The sequence below is a fragment of the Cupressus sempervirens genome, chromosome 10 (genome assembly GCF_028749045.1).
Source record: "Cupressus sempervirens isolate cs-2001-9-10 chromosome 10, ASM2874904v1, whole genome shotgun sequence".
NCBI lineage: Eukaryota > Viridiplantae > Streptophyta > Pinopsida > Cupressales > Cupressaceae > Cupressus > Cupressus sempervirens.
This window is the reverse complement of record NC_143127.1, coordinates 557,493,985-557,512,874: the sequence shown is the minus strand read 5'-3', so window position 1 is coordinate 557,512,874 and position 18,890 is coordinate 557,493,985.

The following is an 18,890-nucleotide window of genomic DNA, read 5'->3' as shown; positions in this document are numbered from 1 at the left end:
CCCTATGAAATTACATGCAACCAATCAGAAAAAGGGAAGGTTTAAGAAGAAAAATGGATGAATCTTAGCCATAGATTCATACCTAACCCCAAGCCACATAAATATTCTTAAGGAAGATGAAGCCCTAAACTCTTAATGACAATGATAGAGGAGAGTGAATGTGGAAGGAATTGAAGGAGTGAACAAGATAGTTTGTAGAGCATTCAAGGTGACTTAGAAGTGAGAGTGTATTGTAGAATTAATTAGATAAGAATAAAGGATAGAGAAGAATACATCATTGAGACATTTAATCATGAGGATCAATAAGAAATTATGTAGAGGTGATATGTTATTAGGCAAGAAAGTGTCAATCGTAGGATCTATGCTGAGACACTTTAACATGTGATTTCACTTAAATCTCTTAATAGAGTAGTCCTAATAAGCTATATGAAATCCTTTAATAGGGTGCTTACTTAGTTGTAAGTTGAAGTCCTCTAACTAAGCATACTTCTAATAGGGTGTTGAAATCCTCTAACAAGGTGAGACCTACCAGTCTTTGTAAGCCTTTAACAGGGCAGACCTTTCATAGGGTAGATCATGTTTCACGATCAAATCATTGTAACCTTTATTGGATACACTTTATTACTATAGTAGTGAAGATTTGTGGGTGTCATCCCCACCATATTTTTACCTTCTCACTTGGAGGGTTTCTGGGTAATCATATCTGGTGTTATGTGTGTGAATGCTTACATGGTTATGTGATTTAGATGCATATGCTTTACATGTTATTTCCACTTTCTTATGCATGTAATGAATGAATGGTGACTACTGAAGTTTACTCTTTCCCCTTGTAATTCCAACACCAACCTCATCGATTAAGTAAATCAAAATTTGAAAGACTTGAAAATTGGCTAATGTCACTTAATCAGAGCTTAAATCTACTCTTGATATTTCTATACAATAATTAAAATGCCATCCAAATCATTGAAACTAAGACCACTATAAAATTAGGCAAAATTTTCCATATATGATAAGCATAACAAAAAAAATGATAATAAACCCAAAAGATTGCATTCCACTGGAACTAAAGAGGCCTCATAATGTTTAAAACTAAACTATCTATTCATATCCAATATTTACATTACAACCTGTGAGCTCGGCAATCTTGAGAAAGAACAACATTTATTCATCCATATTATTAAAAAAAAAGAACATCAACATTGACGAGATAAATTCATATACAAAATAAAAAGGTGGAGGGAAAGAGACCAAGAAGCAAGGCCCATTGAGAGAGACAAAACCAAGGGCCTAGATACAACACCCTACTTCATCACATTAAACCTACTACTTCCAAATATCAGGGTGATAAAAAACCCATATCACATTAGACCTCCAACTTCTAAATACCACTCAAAAGCTTTCCAATCTTCACTAATTTGAGTGTTAGTGGTGGCTAGGAGGAACATATATTTTGTTAAAATCTCTTCATTTCTAGCAAAAAAGCTCAAGATTTTCTTGATTTCCAAAATGGGATAAAATTGGACAGGGAAATTATGATCACCATATTCACTCCTTCTAAGAATGCAAAGATTGTCATCAATATTCTCAAGAACTAGGTCCAATTCCTTAATGATCTAATTAAAAAAAAAAATCCTATAGAAATCCCTTATAGCTGATTTATCCTCATCTATATGCAGTATTGTAGCCACAAACATTACCACTATATTTGTATTATGCTTTCGATGCTCCATAAAAAAAAGCTCTAGAAACTAGTTCATCCTTAGTATTTACCATCTTGTTGATCCTTAGCTCATTTGCTTCCCCCCAATAGGACATTTTACACTTTCCTGACCTCATGCAGATTGGAGTATCCATCAAACCTAGAGACCTAAACCAGTGAAATTTAAATAGACACAGAATAATGAAACAACAAATAAATTTTAGTTTTTAAGGTTCTTCCTAAGTTTAAATAGAGAAATACATAATATTGAATTAGGATGGAGAAAGGACTAAGAAGGAGGGATCTCAAAAATTAAAATCTATAATTATTATCCTATATAGCCTTAACGTATCTTGATTAAAGAAACTTAAGTTTTCATTACTGCCACAATTTTAAATACATTGATGGACAAATCTATCTTTATTTACAACCTAAAAAATAGATATTTTTCAGTTTTAAGATTTAACATGAGATTTTAAGGATACACCAAAGGATACAGTGATATGATGACTAACTAGTATTAATTTCTTTATTTATGGTGTCCATGGTTGCATGATAATGAAAATCATTGAAGAATGTGCTCTATTTTGATAAGAAAATAAACATGATACCATCTAAGTATTATTTTGATTTAAAACTTCCTATGAAAAACCCCCTTTTTAATTAATGCATTTAATAGAGGATTCTAAATAAAAGCATTATGAAATCATAAAGCCCTAATTTCATTTGAGATATCATCTTCTGACATACTTTTGGATTCTTCTAAGAGAGTTGTGTTCATATCCTACTCCCATACATTTATTTGGTCTTCTACAATCAATACTTCAATATAGTTTGGACATGGAAGGGGCCAAATATGGAGAAAATGAAACAAGAAACCCAAATTTCTTTGAATAGTGGGCCCTCATTCAATAAAACTATCAATATCTTTGATTGCCAATATAGGATATGAAGGAGAAATCCTATTACCTATCATCCTTTGTAGATAAAATCCAAGTTTGGGAATGGTTAGATCTTCCCTAATGTTTGAAATGACTAAAGCAAGATTTTGAATGTAAGACACTTTGAAAATTGTTCTACATAATAGTTCAATTACAACTTTGTCTATATCTACTTGTAATGTTGAAGTGATGAACATCACAGGGATGTCTAAATTAACTCTATATCTATCCCTATTATTAATTAATTCTTGATACATAATATTATGAACTACACAAACTACTAAAAAGCAATTAGCCAACATTATACTTTTGAGTCTTCAATCTTCTATTATGCCATCAAAGGCTATGTGTTGCATAGGACCCTTGATCATAATAGGGGTAGACATAACTTCATCCAAAATAGATACAAGTTGGATAAGCCTAAGGGCTAATAAATATGAGATAGGTATAACTACTTGAAAGGTAAACCAATTTTTTTTTTGTATCGTAGCCACATGGATCTCAGTTATGTTTCTAACTAATTTAATAGTTGATAATTTAATTATAAGTCTATTGAGAGCTTAGGTTCTCTTATTTATGATTTAGTTAGTGTATTCATTTTATTCTATTTTATTAATGCTTTTAATGAGTATATTACTATCATTAGCTCCTACATTTACTAAAACATCCACTTTTTTGTTTTCTTCCCTATATATGTGCAAAATCTAAACATACTCTAATTTATCCATTAATTCTAAAGCCTATTCTAATTTGGAATTAAGTTGCCAATTCAGAGTTTATTTTTTCCAAATTACATTCAAAATAACTTTTGAATCTCCTTCAATAACCAGTTTCCTAATACTGAGTTCCAAGCTTAGGCTTAACCCTTCTATTAATGCTTCAATTTCTACAATAATATTAGTAACCTTACCTAAGTATTTGGCTTGCTTGACTAACCATTCTTGATTATCACTATGTATGATACATCTTGTGCTTGCATTTTGAGGTTTTCCTCAGGATGCTCCATCAAAGTTTGATTTGGCCCATCCTTTTGGTGGTGAAAACTATTTACAATTTTCTCTAGCTAGTTTATCAGCTCTAGAGTACATCATTGGAGGATCAATTGGATTTCAATAGTTATTCTTCATTTTGATGTCCCATTCTAAAAATATTCCTTCTTCTTTAACTGAGATTCTATGGTTGTTATTCTATGATTTTTTTTCTTTCCAGCTTTCCCTTAAAAGGATAGACAAAGAAATCCTCCATAAATTATTATATATTTTTGAGGATCCTTTCTTGGGCCAACTTGTGAGATTATTCAAAAGATTATTTTGAAAGGCAGTTATGCATTCATTTTTAATGATTATAAGAAATATTTTTTAAAGAAAGTCAAACTTAATTTTTTCTAAACATCATACTCTCATTTTACCTTTTGTGCTTTGCTTGATTCATCTATGTGCATCCACACACATGGGTAGATGTGTATATGTATGTATACATACATCCACATACAAATGTGTATTTGTTAGTTTACACATATATGTAGTTATTGACATATATATATAGACACACATGTGCATGTGTGTGTGCATGTGTGTGTGTGTGTGTGTGTGTGGACATGCATAAATATCTATATATAGATATATACATGCACATGTATATATGTATGTGTGGATACATATGTGTGTGTGTGTGTGTGTGTGTGGGCGCGCGCGCGTGTGTGTGTGCGTGTGTGTGCGTGTGATAGGGAGAGAGTGTCTATTTACACTTATTATTCAAAAAATTAAATAGATGATATATTGTACTTTCACTAGTCATATAAAGTATATTCATGAATGCAATGGAGATAGAAAACATAGAAAATAAAAAAAGATATAATAAATTTATTTCATTTAAATAATATGAAAGAGGATAAGCCTCTTAATGATCTATGTTTACAAGTTTTCAAGACCTTTCATGGTAGATATAACCATGAATACATGGTAGTAAGGTGTCATTATCTAAATATAATATGATCTATAATAAACTTAAAATGTTTTATGTAGTAAAATTTAATAAACTACTATATTCTTTAAGTAATCACTAGGAGATAGGAAACATGTGGTGGTAGCCAAGATCAATGAATTGCAAGTGCCAAAGTAAAAGCTCTTTATTATAAGAATAATTCAATAACTTTAGTCAAATATTGATAGAAAAAAATTTACATGTTTACTTTTAATTCTTTATGAAAAGTCACATGATTAATCAAATGAGAAAATTGGTGTGATAAATTGTAAGATAAATGTCATTTCTAAGTCAGAGAAGAGGTGTATCATTACACAACATTATTTCATATAACAATGTCTTTTATTTTGTATTTCTTTGGCAAAGTGATGCAAAAGTATCTACTTGCATTTATCTAGTTCACATCGTCCTATATTTCATATTTGAGTCAAATTGTTCATACATAGTTTTTTATTAATGACTAAGGTGATATAGTTAGTTGAGTAATGTGTTGAACACCACTAAGACTTAGATAATATGAACAAGTTGGGTTTCTTTATCTATACTCGTTGTGAATGGGAGGATACTTATAGATAACATGTGTATGTGGGACCACTGGTCTATAATTGGAGGAAAAAAACTCAAGTGATTCTTTCCCTCTTGTAGGTGACTCCCCAAGACTTGTGAGGCAATTGGAGAATTATATGTACAAAAGATACAAAAGATTTCGTAGCTCATACCATTGAAATTTTAAATATAAAAGAAAAAGAATTATTGTAAATACAATACTAGCATACTCTTTATCAGATTCAATTATGCTATGTTATTATTGTTGTTCCCATTTTAATATTGATAATGTTGAACAAATGCTATTTGAAAGATAAAAGTTTCTTATTATTTTTCGCATGTAACTATATTTAATCTTATTAGATCTTAAATATTTCCAGTCATAATGGTTAATGTTGTTAGGAGAAACCTTTGATAAATGGATATAGATATCTTATATATTAGATGCTAAATTGAGATGTTTTTATATATTCTAATGTAATGGACATTTGGTTTATGATTAGATCCTAATTTTGGTTATGTTGCATGTGCACAAATAGTACTTTCAAAGTAATAAACTACACTATAATTATATCAATAATACACAATATATCTAAAATTGGTTTATGCTAAAATATATTAATAAAAAAATTTTAAATACTTTAGTAGCCTCTAATTACTAGAAATATTTTTGTTAGGCTTGGTTTTGGCTATGAATCATGTGTAAAAATAGTATTCTTAACTTAATAAACTACTTAGACAATATCTTTAAAATTAGATTATATTAAAATATACCAGTGCCAATTTTTAAATACTTTAATAGCCTTTAATTAGTAGAAACATGTTTGTTAGTGTACATATCATATTGAGAGTCAAATTCTTTGCTTTGTACTAAAATATATTAGTGGCAAAATTTATATACTTTAGTTGCCTTTAACTACTAGAATGTGTGTGTGTGTGTGTGTGTGTGTGTGTGTAAATATCATATTAATCGTCAAAATCATTATAAGCTAACATGAATGTTAAAATTTTCATTTAATATTTAATATTTCCATATATAACTTATGCTTAATAACTCTATTTAGACAATTTTTTTTAATACTTATAATCATCATGAATTAAATAAAAACATTTCCCATAGTAATTGAATATTGAAATTTAGCTTTATGGGTAAGGGTATAGGGTTTTGGTAGCTCTTTTGTATAAATGAAGAATATTACACATAAGAATATTTTAAAATACAAATAAATGAGCAAATAGTTCATAATATAGTTATTATTATGATTGGTTCTATTGATATATTTAACATAATCATGGTCATTATTAATGTCATTTTCAAGAATAATTTAGTTTAATATTAATCTTAATAAATATAATATAGATAACAAGGCTACTATTATAATTTTAACCTTAATATTCAATTGAAAATATCAAGGATATTTTGAACAATTATCCTCAAGCCCTTTAAACAATTCACCACACTTATAACAATTTAAACTTATCGATAATTCCACTCAGTAAAAATAGTCAACTCATCCAACCTTAGGTTAGTAAATAGATTTCAACTTCCTACCAAGTATCCACTTTATTAACCAAACTATAGTAACGATGACAATTTTATTAAATGTAAACATAAAATAGCATGTAAACATTCATGCACACATTAAAACCAATATTTTTAATGTGGTTAAGGTAAAAATCACTTGGAAATTGTCACCCAAAAATAATTCACTCTTCTAAAGTGAGCATGGCTAAGAGCAAACCTTGTTAAAGGTTGCAAGAACACTTGCTAGGTGTGACCATGTTAGGGGATTTTCACAAAAGAACATCTAGACCTTGTCACCCTTAAATGCGTGACCTATCTAAAGAAATTAAAAACATTCAATGAAGTGTCACCTTATAAAAGGATTTACAAATAAAACTTGTTTAGCCCACTTAGTCAAGATATTTTCTACTATAATGGTTAGATTGTAATAATGAAATGATCTGAAAAAATGAAACTCACTTTTATTTTTTAGATCTCCATTATGCTCATAGATTTCCTTATTAACTGGGCATCCATCAACTCTTCACTTCACTTCAATTTACACTTAATATCTTCTCGGTATCCACTCCTTCAACAAATTTACCACCAACTTGACTAGCAAATAGAGCACCAATATTTTGCCTTCTTATCTCTTCCTTGTATAGATAGTTTTTTGTTGCTTCATTTCATCCATTAGGGTTTCTAAGAATTCCTCTTATCTACACAATCATTAAACAACTAAGAACAATGAATCTAGCTTTAGGTAAACCATTTTTCAATTCTTGCCAGTTGTATCTCCACCTTGGAACTTAAATTTTCTTAGATCTCAAAACATGTCTCAAATCTTCCCCATCAGATCTTGTCTTATTAATTCTATCCATTGATCTTGCTATCTAATTTAATCCTTATCTTAGAATATTCTAGAATATTCTAGATCTTCATTTGATGTCATTGTTTACACAATCTTCCATAACTATTCTCCTTTATCAAATTTTGTTTTTCTTCACTGAACATCTCCATCACTTGGTTAATATTGTGTTGAGTTATTAGTGTTCTTGCTTGATAATAACCCTTTCTCAGTTAATTATCCTGCTCAATTAATACTATTCTTACTTAACCTTGCTCTATCATCATTTAGTGACCAACCTTTCTAGTTTGGTGCAACTTACTAATTCCTCTCTACTCCTTTCTTTACCAACCAAAATAATATGTTTGTACATCACCTTAACACTTCATCAAATTATGTAAAATAATCAAAGCAACATTATTATGTCATAGACCAATTCATGAGTTGCTCAATTAAGTTCATAGACTCAACATCACTTCTACATCTTAGCTTCTTACTTCATCATCCACTTATCTATTTAACATCACATCCTTCAAATGATTTTCAACTTACATGAATTGGTATAGTCAATAAACTTGACTTTGATGGCAACATAACATCTGATCTAACTCATTTTATAAGATCATCTCGAAGGTGCTCACTTCGAGGCTGCTTAAGCTTCTCCCCCTGATCATTTCTCAACAACAATCTGGTTTTGTCCCGGGCAGATAGATTTTAGATTTGATTATCATGGTGCATGAAGTGATTCACTCTATGGAAGCTAGAAAGAGAGAAGGGATGCTACTCAAACTAGACATGTCTAAAGCTTATGATCAGGTGGACTGGTCTTTTTTGGATTTGGTGTTGAAGGCTTTTGGCTTTGATGTCAAATCATGTAAGCTAATCTCCTAGCTGGTCACCACCCCCTCTCTAGCTATTTTAGTGAATGGGTTCCTCTCTGATTTCTTCAAACCTACCAGAGGCCTACATTAGGGGGATCCTCTATCACCTATACTCTTTATTATCCTGGTAGAATGCATTAGTAGACTCATGGAGAAGAAAAAGAAAGAAGGGAGGATCAAAGGTTTTAAACCTTCTTCCAAATGCACCCCCTTTATGCATTAGCAATTTGTTGATGATACTATTATGGGTGGAGAGGCTTTAGTCAAGGAGGCCAAGGCTATGAAAGATACTTTGGATACCTATTCTAGAGGGTCAAGGAAGCTCATCAATTGGGACAAAAACTCTATTTTCTTTATCAATACTCCAGAGGAAAGACATAAGAGAATCTCCAGAATCCTGGGATGTTATGTGGGGAAGCTGCCTTCTACCTACCTTGGTTTCCCCTTGGGAATGACCCCATCTGAATCCTTCTAGAATGGCATCATGGAGAGGTTTAGTAAGAAGTTGGTTGGCTAGAAAGGAGCCATTCTTAGACAAGCTCGAAAATGTCAACTAGTTAAATCCATCCTCCAAAACTTGCCGATATATGCTCTGAGCCTTTTTACCATACCAGTGAAATATGTCGAGAGGATGGAGAAAATCCAAAGGGATTTTTTATGGATGGGAACTGAAAGGAATAAAAGGTACTCCCTTGTTGCTTGGGACAAAGTTTGCCTCCCTAAGAAGAAAGGAGGTCTGGGAATCAGGAAGCTCACTCACTTCAATAAGGCCCTCCTGGCAAAGAAAATCTAGTGCATCTTTAGTAGCACAGGGGAATGGAGAGACACTGTGGTAAATAATTAAATTATAAAAAGGCCCTCTATTTAGTTCACCCTACTCAGTGAGGATATCCCAAGAGGCTCTATTGTTTGGAATGGTTCTTAAAAGCCAGGGACTTGCTAAATCAAAAGTCTCCTGGAAGTTGGGTAATGGGGAGAACATCCTATTCTAGTTTGACTGTTGGCTTTCTTAGGGACCCCTTATGAATAACCCCAGCTATGGATCATGGGCTAATGATTGCATCAACCTTTTTGGGCACAAAGTCAGCAATTACAGGATTGAACAGGGATGGAAGGACATTTCCATTATCTTAGAGGACCTCAAACCAATCATGATCATGCTAAATTTCTTATCCCTTAGCAATAATAAGGATGAATTGGTTTGGAGGGATACTGCTAATGGGCTCTATTCGGTAGCCTTTGGGTACTCTACTTTATGGAGCTTAAAAGAGTCTCCCCCTTGGTTGAGGGCTTGGTTCTCGGGCCTCATGCCAAAAGTCAACATGTTTTTTTGGTTGGCTCTTCAAAAAAAAAAATCTCACCCAAGAAAATGTCATCAAAAGAGGTCATATTATACCTAGTAGATCTGTTTTGTGCAAAGAAGAGTTAGAGACAGGTAACCATATGCTCATTCACTGTTCTTACTCTAGGATAGTTTGGGGCTTCCTCACCTGAGACTTAGGCCACACTGGTGCTTTCCTTCTAACCTTCTGGACTTTTTTTGCCAATGGCATGGCATGTTCAATGGGTCTGCATTGCAAGAATTTAGCTCCTAGTTCCTGCCCCATTTTTGTTGGAACATATGGAAGGAGAGAAATAATTAGATTTTCAGAGATAGGGAGGAGCAAACTTCAGTTGTTGGGAGGAAGATCTTTAGTAACATAAAGGATAATTTTTCTATGAGGAAGGGGGGAATTTTTGAGATAGGAGGTTGGAAAAAGGGGAAGGTAAAAGACAGAGCGAGGAAAATATAGGAAGCTAGGTGGATCCTCCCCCCTAAAGGTTGGCACAAATCCAACTTCAACAGAGCCTCCAAGGGAAACCCTAGATCCTCAAGTAGTGGAGGTGTGATAAGGAATGAAAATGGAGATAGTATTGCAACTTTTTCTCTCCCATTGGGATTCCAAACAAATCATTTTGCAGAAGCCAACGACGTATGCAATGTAGTAAAATTGGCTTTTGAAATTGGGGTTACCAATTTGTGGCTCGAAGGGGACTCGAATAACATTATAAAGTGCATCAATGGCAATTTGTATCCATCATGGATGATTTCAAATCTTACTGATGAGACTAGAGTGACCCTCACCAAATTTAATAGATTCCATGTCATCCATACTTTTTGGGAAGCAAACCCAGTTGCCAACAGGTTTGCGAATATAGGGGTCAGCACAGACCAAAAAATGACTTGGATTCCCAGAACTTGTTTCCTGGCAGACATTAAAAGTTTGATTGACTTGGATAAAATCCAAGGAAGTACGAAGAAAATCAACCTTTAATTATGAATATGAAGGTGTTAAGAAATAAGTGTACTTTTCATAATAGAAGCATGAGAAATCATAAATGCAGTAATCTATTATTGATTAATCGACACGATTTGTGGGTTGTTTATCACAGTCACTTCTTGGGTAACAACAGGGTTATTTTTCTCTATTCTTTGCTCACTCTTGAAGGTCCATCTCAATCATAGAGTGAAGAGCACATGAGTAAAGTGGGTGTGTAGTGTGCAAAAATGGTAGGTGAGAGATGTAGAAAGGAGCCGATGGGAGATTTGGAGAAATGGAGAAGTAGGCCAAAAGTGTGGAAAAAGCTTGAAGAGGGTGGGGTTACCAATTATATCATGAAGCTGCATGGATTCGATCAGGGGGTGACCAAAAGTATGGTGGGGTCTTGGAAGTATGGCAGGGTGAAGGTGAATGGTATCTACTTCTAGATAATGGAGGAGGTGATTGCAGTTGTCACCAAAATCCCTATCGAGGGTTTTAAATTCTTCAGGGATAAGAAGCTCTCAGCCAATGCGGTTAGGGACTTTGTGGAGAGTGAGAAGGAATTGAAGGCACTGAAAAAGATTGACACCTACTATGTCCTCAACTCAATGAAGAAGCAATGGAGGTATGTTTTGAAAGCTGTTATCGAGTACATTACTTTGGACCCTAGGTTTGATAGAGCTTGTACCCACCACTTTGTCATTTTGAATCATTTCTAGAATAATGCCAAAATTTCCTTCCCATATTATCTGTTAACCTCAATGAGCAAGGCGGTGGACAGCTTCAAAAAGAAGCCCATCGCAAACCTAGCTCTGCATAAGGGGCTTTTGCTACTTATCCACAAGCACTTCAAGGTTTAGACTATAAGCATCTCCCCCCCTCAGACAAAGAATGTGGAGTCTGGTAGTTCTAGTTACTCCTCTAACTTAGATGAAATATAGAGCATCAACTCTAAGAAATGAGGGATCTCTTCTTCGAGGAAAGCAGTGACTTACCATGCTAAAAAATCACCCTCCCCCACAACCCCTAGCAAAAACAACACTAGGGATCTCAGGCAGAAGCCTCTTGAGAAGACTGAGGAGGGAGATAGCAATGATTAGGAGGAACCAAAGTTTGAGGAGGTGGTTAAGGAGATGCAAGAGGAAATTAAGGAGGAAAGTGGAAGGAAGAAATGCGAGAGGGAGAGTTTGGAGGAAGTGCGCTCTCAATTTGAGGAGGCATCTGTGTTGCCCCTTTCTCTTGTCCATCTCCTTCCTGAGGAGCAGAAAGAGGAGAAAGTTGGGTATGCAGAAGGGGAAGTGCAAACCAATGATAGGAGGAAAGTGTGGATCAACTTCAATGTCAAGACTTCCAAGATGGGCATCTTCAGGGAGGCCATGAACCCCCAAATCCTCGTGGAAAATAAAGAAGAACAACAGCTGGAAGAACTCATTGATCTGATGATTGTGGCTATTTCAGACAGAGCCTGGGAGATAGGGATGAACCTCTTGAATAATGCTCATAACAGTATGATTGATAATTTTTGTTCAATCAAATGGCTTTTCCATGAGCTCAAGGAGGTCAAAGATCAGGTGAAATATATTGAGGCAACAAGGAAAGGGATGGATGCTAATAGGAGGATGAATTCGGCTGACAGGATCAATTTGGCAAAAAAAAGGATACATAACCTAGAAAACTACAATCACAACCTTGCGAATTAGATGTTCTCCTTGTTAAGCTCCATCAACAACAACATCATCTCTCTTATGGGCTGGATCAAAGACAGAGAAATGCACGAAGATGAGGAAGGTAAAGACAAGATGAAGCTAGAACGAAGAATGAATCTGTAAAGGACAACTCCATTCCTGATCAGGACTAGAGGAACCAAAGGGCGCAACAGATGGAAGCAGAGGAGAATCAACTAGCCTTTGAGGCTGCTTAGGTTATGCAAGATTTGGAGCAAAAGAATGAGGAATACCTCTCACCTATTCTTTTTCTTTTCATTGTCTTTTGGCTTTTTGTTCTAGCTTTAAACTACGACTTTTCTTGTCTTTTTTTCCTGGTCTTTTCTCAGAACTCTTCTTTTTGGCCGAGCTTAACGTTTATTATTAGCTTTTTATTGTATTAACTATTGGGTTTTAGGTTCCCTATAAAACCTATTTATCTAATAAAAAACAACTAATCTAACTCTTCTACATATACTTCATAGCTTGATTCTAAACTTGTTCTATATCAACATCAATTTCATTCATTAGTATTAGTTGTGCCCAACAATTTCATCAAACTTTCCTGTCAGACTTTCAACTTTATCCTTTTGGAAATGCTTATCACCAACATAGAGGATTTTGAGCTTTGCCCACATCTCATATGTTGTTTCCAGATCTTCTACATCTTTGTACTCAGAGTAGGAGGGGGTTTTGTCTAGAGCATCCATTGTGGCCATGTGATCTTCTTTCTTCTTTATCTAGTCTAAACTATGTTGAACTATAGGCTCCACATATTTGACCTCTACATGGGCCCAATAAATATAACCAAGAGTTCTTAGATGCAATTACATCTTTCTACACTTTGAATTATAGTTTTCCTTAGAAAACTTTGGTGCTTCTCTTTTAAGCATCTCGATCTTTTCCTTGACTTGTTAAACTACTTACTTTAGAGGACCTATGATTTGATACTAATTTTTGGTTCAACCATAGGTTTTTATACTAAGAGGGTGAACCAATATACTCTAGCAATTTCAAATTTTCTACTTTTATCACACTTTAAACCAGTCTATAGGTTTGTACTAGATGCAATTTACTGACCAAGATTAAGTAAAAATAATAAACATAAAAATATCACAACATAACACGATATTTATCTCATAGAAACTTGGCTAGGGTAAAAACCATTGCATATGAGTTGATCCTCACAAAGTTTACACTCTCTTGAAGTGTGCCTGGTCAAGAGCTTATCTTTGTTAAAAGATTACAATGACACTATTAGGTGCGACCCAATTAAGGGAATTGAATAAGACTTGTTGAAGTATTTCCTTGTTAGGAGCATCTTGGTTAAAGGAATTCAAAATATAGGTTATGTGTCATGGTGTTAGAGGATTTAGTAGAAAGAACCTATTAGTATTCAACCTTGATGGGATTTACTATTGTAAAGATTAGTCAATAATGGGGAAATAGTCTAATGAAATATATACTACATTTATCTTGAATACATCCCTTTACTGCTCTTTGACATATCAATAAATGTGCTCTACCTTCTCTTAGCTCTGTAACTTCAAGCACAATCACTTACGTCCATGTCACTACTTTCTCTTGCACACATTCACTCTTGTAATGCTTGGACTTACTGGCTTCTTCTTAACACACTATCTTCTTAGCTATGACTTCTCTCTGCTACTCTTTCTCACTTTAAGACTAAACTTATCAAAATCTAAATTCTCAAGCCTTCTTCTTAGTTGAATCCCCTTTTCTATCATGTGCCTCTCATGTCATATTTGGCATGTTCATAAAAGAGTCATAAATTTCTCGTGTCCTTGGTGACTTGCATTACTAGGAAGAGTTAAAATTATAATTCTTTTGACTATTCCTTGACATGACAACTCCATCTGTTAGAATATATAGCCCACCAATATAACTGGTTTGGGGAGGGGGGGGGGGGGGGTGAATCAATTATTCAACTATTATTACAATTATAAAATTTATTAAATCTTAACCATATGAGCAATATAATAAAAAACCATAAAAAGATACTCATGTACAATAACATCATATATGTTAACTAGGGAAACCCTTGATCATAGGGGTAGGGATGGTACCCACAAGATGATGTACTAATATCAATATTCCCTGTTAGAGGATGGACCTATTTTGTAGTGCCTCTCATGTTTGCAAACTGTAAATTGTTATTTTGGTTTTGTGAGATACTTTGATACTCATGTTCAAGGACATTCGAGATGACCTGATGGTTAGATACTTTATTTTGATTTATCAGTATCATAGATGTTAGATTCTATGCTATTCAATTTGATTATATTTTCATGATGATGCTTATTGATGTGACATGATGCTTTATGATGATAGTTGGTTATTTTGTATTCAAATATATACTCTATTAATAATTATATGATGGACTTATTGGACTCTGGATGCTTTGATTTATTGCTATGACTATTCACTTCATTCTTTCTTTGAGATGTTTATGATGTAGTGAGAAATTTAAATGGAATATTTTAATGTGATTTAATGCATTTATCACTTTGGCTAGATTACCATATGCAATTGCACTTGATCGTGTGGTTTAGTGTGCATGATTTATATCCTCAATAGTGACACATGGAGTTAGTGATTCAATTGTTCTTACCTAGCCAATGTCATCCCTATATGATCGACATATCCTATTTGATTAATTAATTAAACCCTTCAATGGTTTAATAAATCTATAATCATTTACATATGTGATTAGACTAGTGAGAGTGTCTATGCATTTAGAGGTTTGCCATTATCGCAAAAGTTATTTTGGAATATTATGATTTACTAGTTAAAGGGAAATTTGGGCTTTATCCTATTTAATTTAATTCCTGAAAACTTTATCATAGTTGAATTATAATTACTTGGAATAGCCTATTTTTTTTTGGGTTGATTAAGAGTTTAACTAGGTGATTTGATTAATTACCCTAATCATTTTATTCAATTGAAAAGTGAATATATATCCAAAAAGGAATGTTATTCCCGACTTTTGACTTTTGAAATAGGAATTTGAGATCAAATTCCAAATCCTCTTTAAGAGTAAATACTATTTTGTTATTTGTAGGATCTATGGGTGTGGGATCATTGTGAGGCTCATCTCATTGGATCTAGCTTGGGGAGACCTTGGATTTTTGTGACTTTTGATAGTTTTTACAGGGTTTTTATTTTACTATTCAAGTTCTTGTATTTTCCCTTTTGGCTATTAGATAGGGCTCACTTGGTTTACTATTTCAACTCTATTTCTACTTCTATTTTTGATAGATGTTTTTTAGGAGGTTGAGAACTAGTTTGTCGTCCATTTTTGGTTGCTAGCTCTATCCGGTTGGGTGGGTATGAGCATTTCCCTATTTTTCAAGATGAGGGTTTGGGTTTTGCACCATTATGCTGGCTATTTCACATATAGACTTTGAGGTCAGATTTTATTTGATATTCATTGCTTTTATACCCAAAGGAAAAATGGGTTTTAATTTTGAAGTTTTTAAATTTTTGGGGTTTTGCCTCAATTTGCATACTACCTGATTTCTTGGGTTTTCTTGGCACTGTAGTTGGTTGTGGATCCATATTATGCATAAGGATATCTTTTTGACCCTTTTTGTATTTTATTACATTGGGATTCATGTCAAATTTGTACTTTTAGATATAGGCTAGTTGAGTGATTTGTTTACTCGTATCTTTTTTTTCTCATTAAGTCCTTGTTATTTATGATTGTTGTGTAGTTGGTGTGCCCACACATGAGCATGTGAGCATGCACTTGTTGGGTTATTGTGAGATATGAGCTCCTAGTTGTTTTTTGGTTGAGTTATGCTCATTGGAGTTGGATTGTGAAACTACATTGCCTATGGGCACTCATCATGTGATGAGCATGGGTATGTAGGGTAGGCCAGTGTAGAGGGGCTTCTCTCATAACCCTGGGTCATGTTCCTATTGAGGTGTATGTGAAGAAGTTTTTAATTAAGTGATAACTAAAAAAATTTATGGTTAATCAATAAGATAAGAAAATACCATATTTTCTGAACAGTTCATCTGAGGACACATTACACTAAACTCTTAAGGGGTATGGTCTGTAATGATGTTGAGCTTGGGAATGCCAAGAACCTTACTCTCCACTAGAGTCCCTATGTAGTAGACCCATAGAGTGTTTGACCAAGGCCTATTGTATTGCATTGTCTTATGATCTTGGTTTTAGTCCTCTGTACTATTTGGCATGAGTATTAGCCATGGATGTTTCTTATGCATGTTTTAGGTCGAGTCAGTATCTCCATCAACATAATGGGAGTGAGCCTATGGGTTTCACATGGTTGAGAGGTGTAACTACCTTTACCACTACTAGGGATCGGTATATAGAGTTGGCCTTTCCCATGTTCAGTTCTGGTATTTGCGGTGGTTTAAAATTATCAAGATGAGTACTAGGGTACTATAGTCAAGGTTACAAGTATGTTGCATGATAATTCTTTTGTTGTTTTAATAGATTTTGGTACATTAGATTCTTGTATTTCACCATCTATTGTTCAATGATGTGGGCTAGTGGCTTCATGATAGGTTGATAGGTGGCAGGTTGAGTTAACTACAGATTCCAAGGTGAATATGGATTCCATAGTCAGTGGTTGTGTGTTGGACTTGGGCACCTTCACCACCACAGTCCATTTTTGCATCCTATCCTTACGGTCTTATGACATTGTGCTAGGTATGGATTGGTTATCCACCCATTAGGTGAATATAGATAGCCGATGTAATTTGGTATAGTGTGTGGAAGACATAGGTGAGCAGGTAGAACTTATAAGGGTCCAAAGGCTCATCTCATGTTGGCTGATCTCAACTAAGAAGCTAAAGTGGAGTGTGTGACATGGATGTCAGATGTTTGAGGTCTTTTACAGTGACCTTGAAGAGTCTAAGAGCCATGAGGTGACACTATATGATCATCCAATCTTTCATGAGTATGTGAACATATTCCCTAATGAGATACTAGGAATGTCACTAGAACATGACATTGGCTTTCATATAGATCTCATTCCAAGAGTGAAGCCTATTTCATAAGCTCCTTATCGTATGACTACTCAAGAGTTGAGTTAGCTTAGGTTGTAGTTGGAGGAATTGTTGGCCAAGGGTGACATTCATCCTAGTGCATCCTTGTGGGGTAGACCAGCCATCTTTGTGAAGAAGAAAGATGGGTCATTGTAGTTTTGTATTGACTATCGATAATTGAATAAGGTGATGGTGAAGAACTAATATCCTTTTCCAAGGATTAATGTCTTGTTTGATTAGATGAAGGGAGAAAGAGTGTTCTCAAGTATTAAGCTAAGATCAAGATACCATCAACTTTAGATTCATGAGGCTGATATTCATTAGACAAATTTTCATACATGCTATGGGCATTATGAGTTTACGATTGTACCTATTGAGGTAATCAATGCACCATAAGTGTTTATGAGTTTGATGAATGAAGTATTTTGCATGTACCTTGATTAGTGTGTCCTTGTTTTCTTGGACAACATATTGATCTATTCTAAGACTATTGAGGAGCATGTTGTAGTTCTTATGAGACCATTAGTTGTATGGAAACTTGGATAAATATGGATTCTTCCAGTTTGAGGTGAAGTATTTGGGGAATATCATCATAGGTGATGGTATTACAGTGGACCCAGAGAAAATTTGAGCTATCATAGATTGGCTGACAACCACTAATGTTGTTGAGGTTCGTAGCTTCATGGGATTGGTAGGTTACTACCAACGATTCATGAAGGAATTTTCATGAGTGGCTCATTCGATCACTTCTCTACAAAGGAAAGGAAAGACATATGTTGGTTTAGACCAATGTGAGTCATCATTTGAGGCTCTAAAGGAGAAATTGACTAGTGCACCAGTCCTTGCAGTGCCTAATCTCATAGGTGATTTTATGGTTTACATAAATGCTTTGTTGGAGGGTGTGGGGGCAGTGTTGATGTAGGATAGTCATGCAATTACATATGAGTCTAGAAACTCAAGTATCATGAGCTTAACTATCCCACTCATGATTTGGAACTTGCAACAATTATGCATGTGCTTGTGTGCTAGAGACATTTCCTTTTGGGACACAGGTTTGAGTTACATAACAATTATTGTAGCTTGCATTATATCTTTACTTAGCCAAACCTATATGCATGATAGTGTCATTGGATGGAATTTTTGTGTGAATATGATTTTTATGTTCACTACATCAAAGGGAATGAAAATGTCATCATAGATGCCTTGAGTATAAGGTGACATGAGATATCAATTTTTTCACTGGGAGTGGATTTCGAAGGTTGTATACTGGAGGCCTTACCTAGTGACACATGTTATTATGAGGTGAGGGTGAAGACTGAGTCTAGAAGTACCCTTGAGGGTAGCTTATAGGTAATTTGGTAGAGTCCAATGGGCTGCTATGACACTTGAGGCACGTTTATGTGCCAGGGTCTGGCAATCTTTGTATCTTGATTTTGTTAGAAG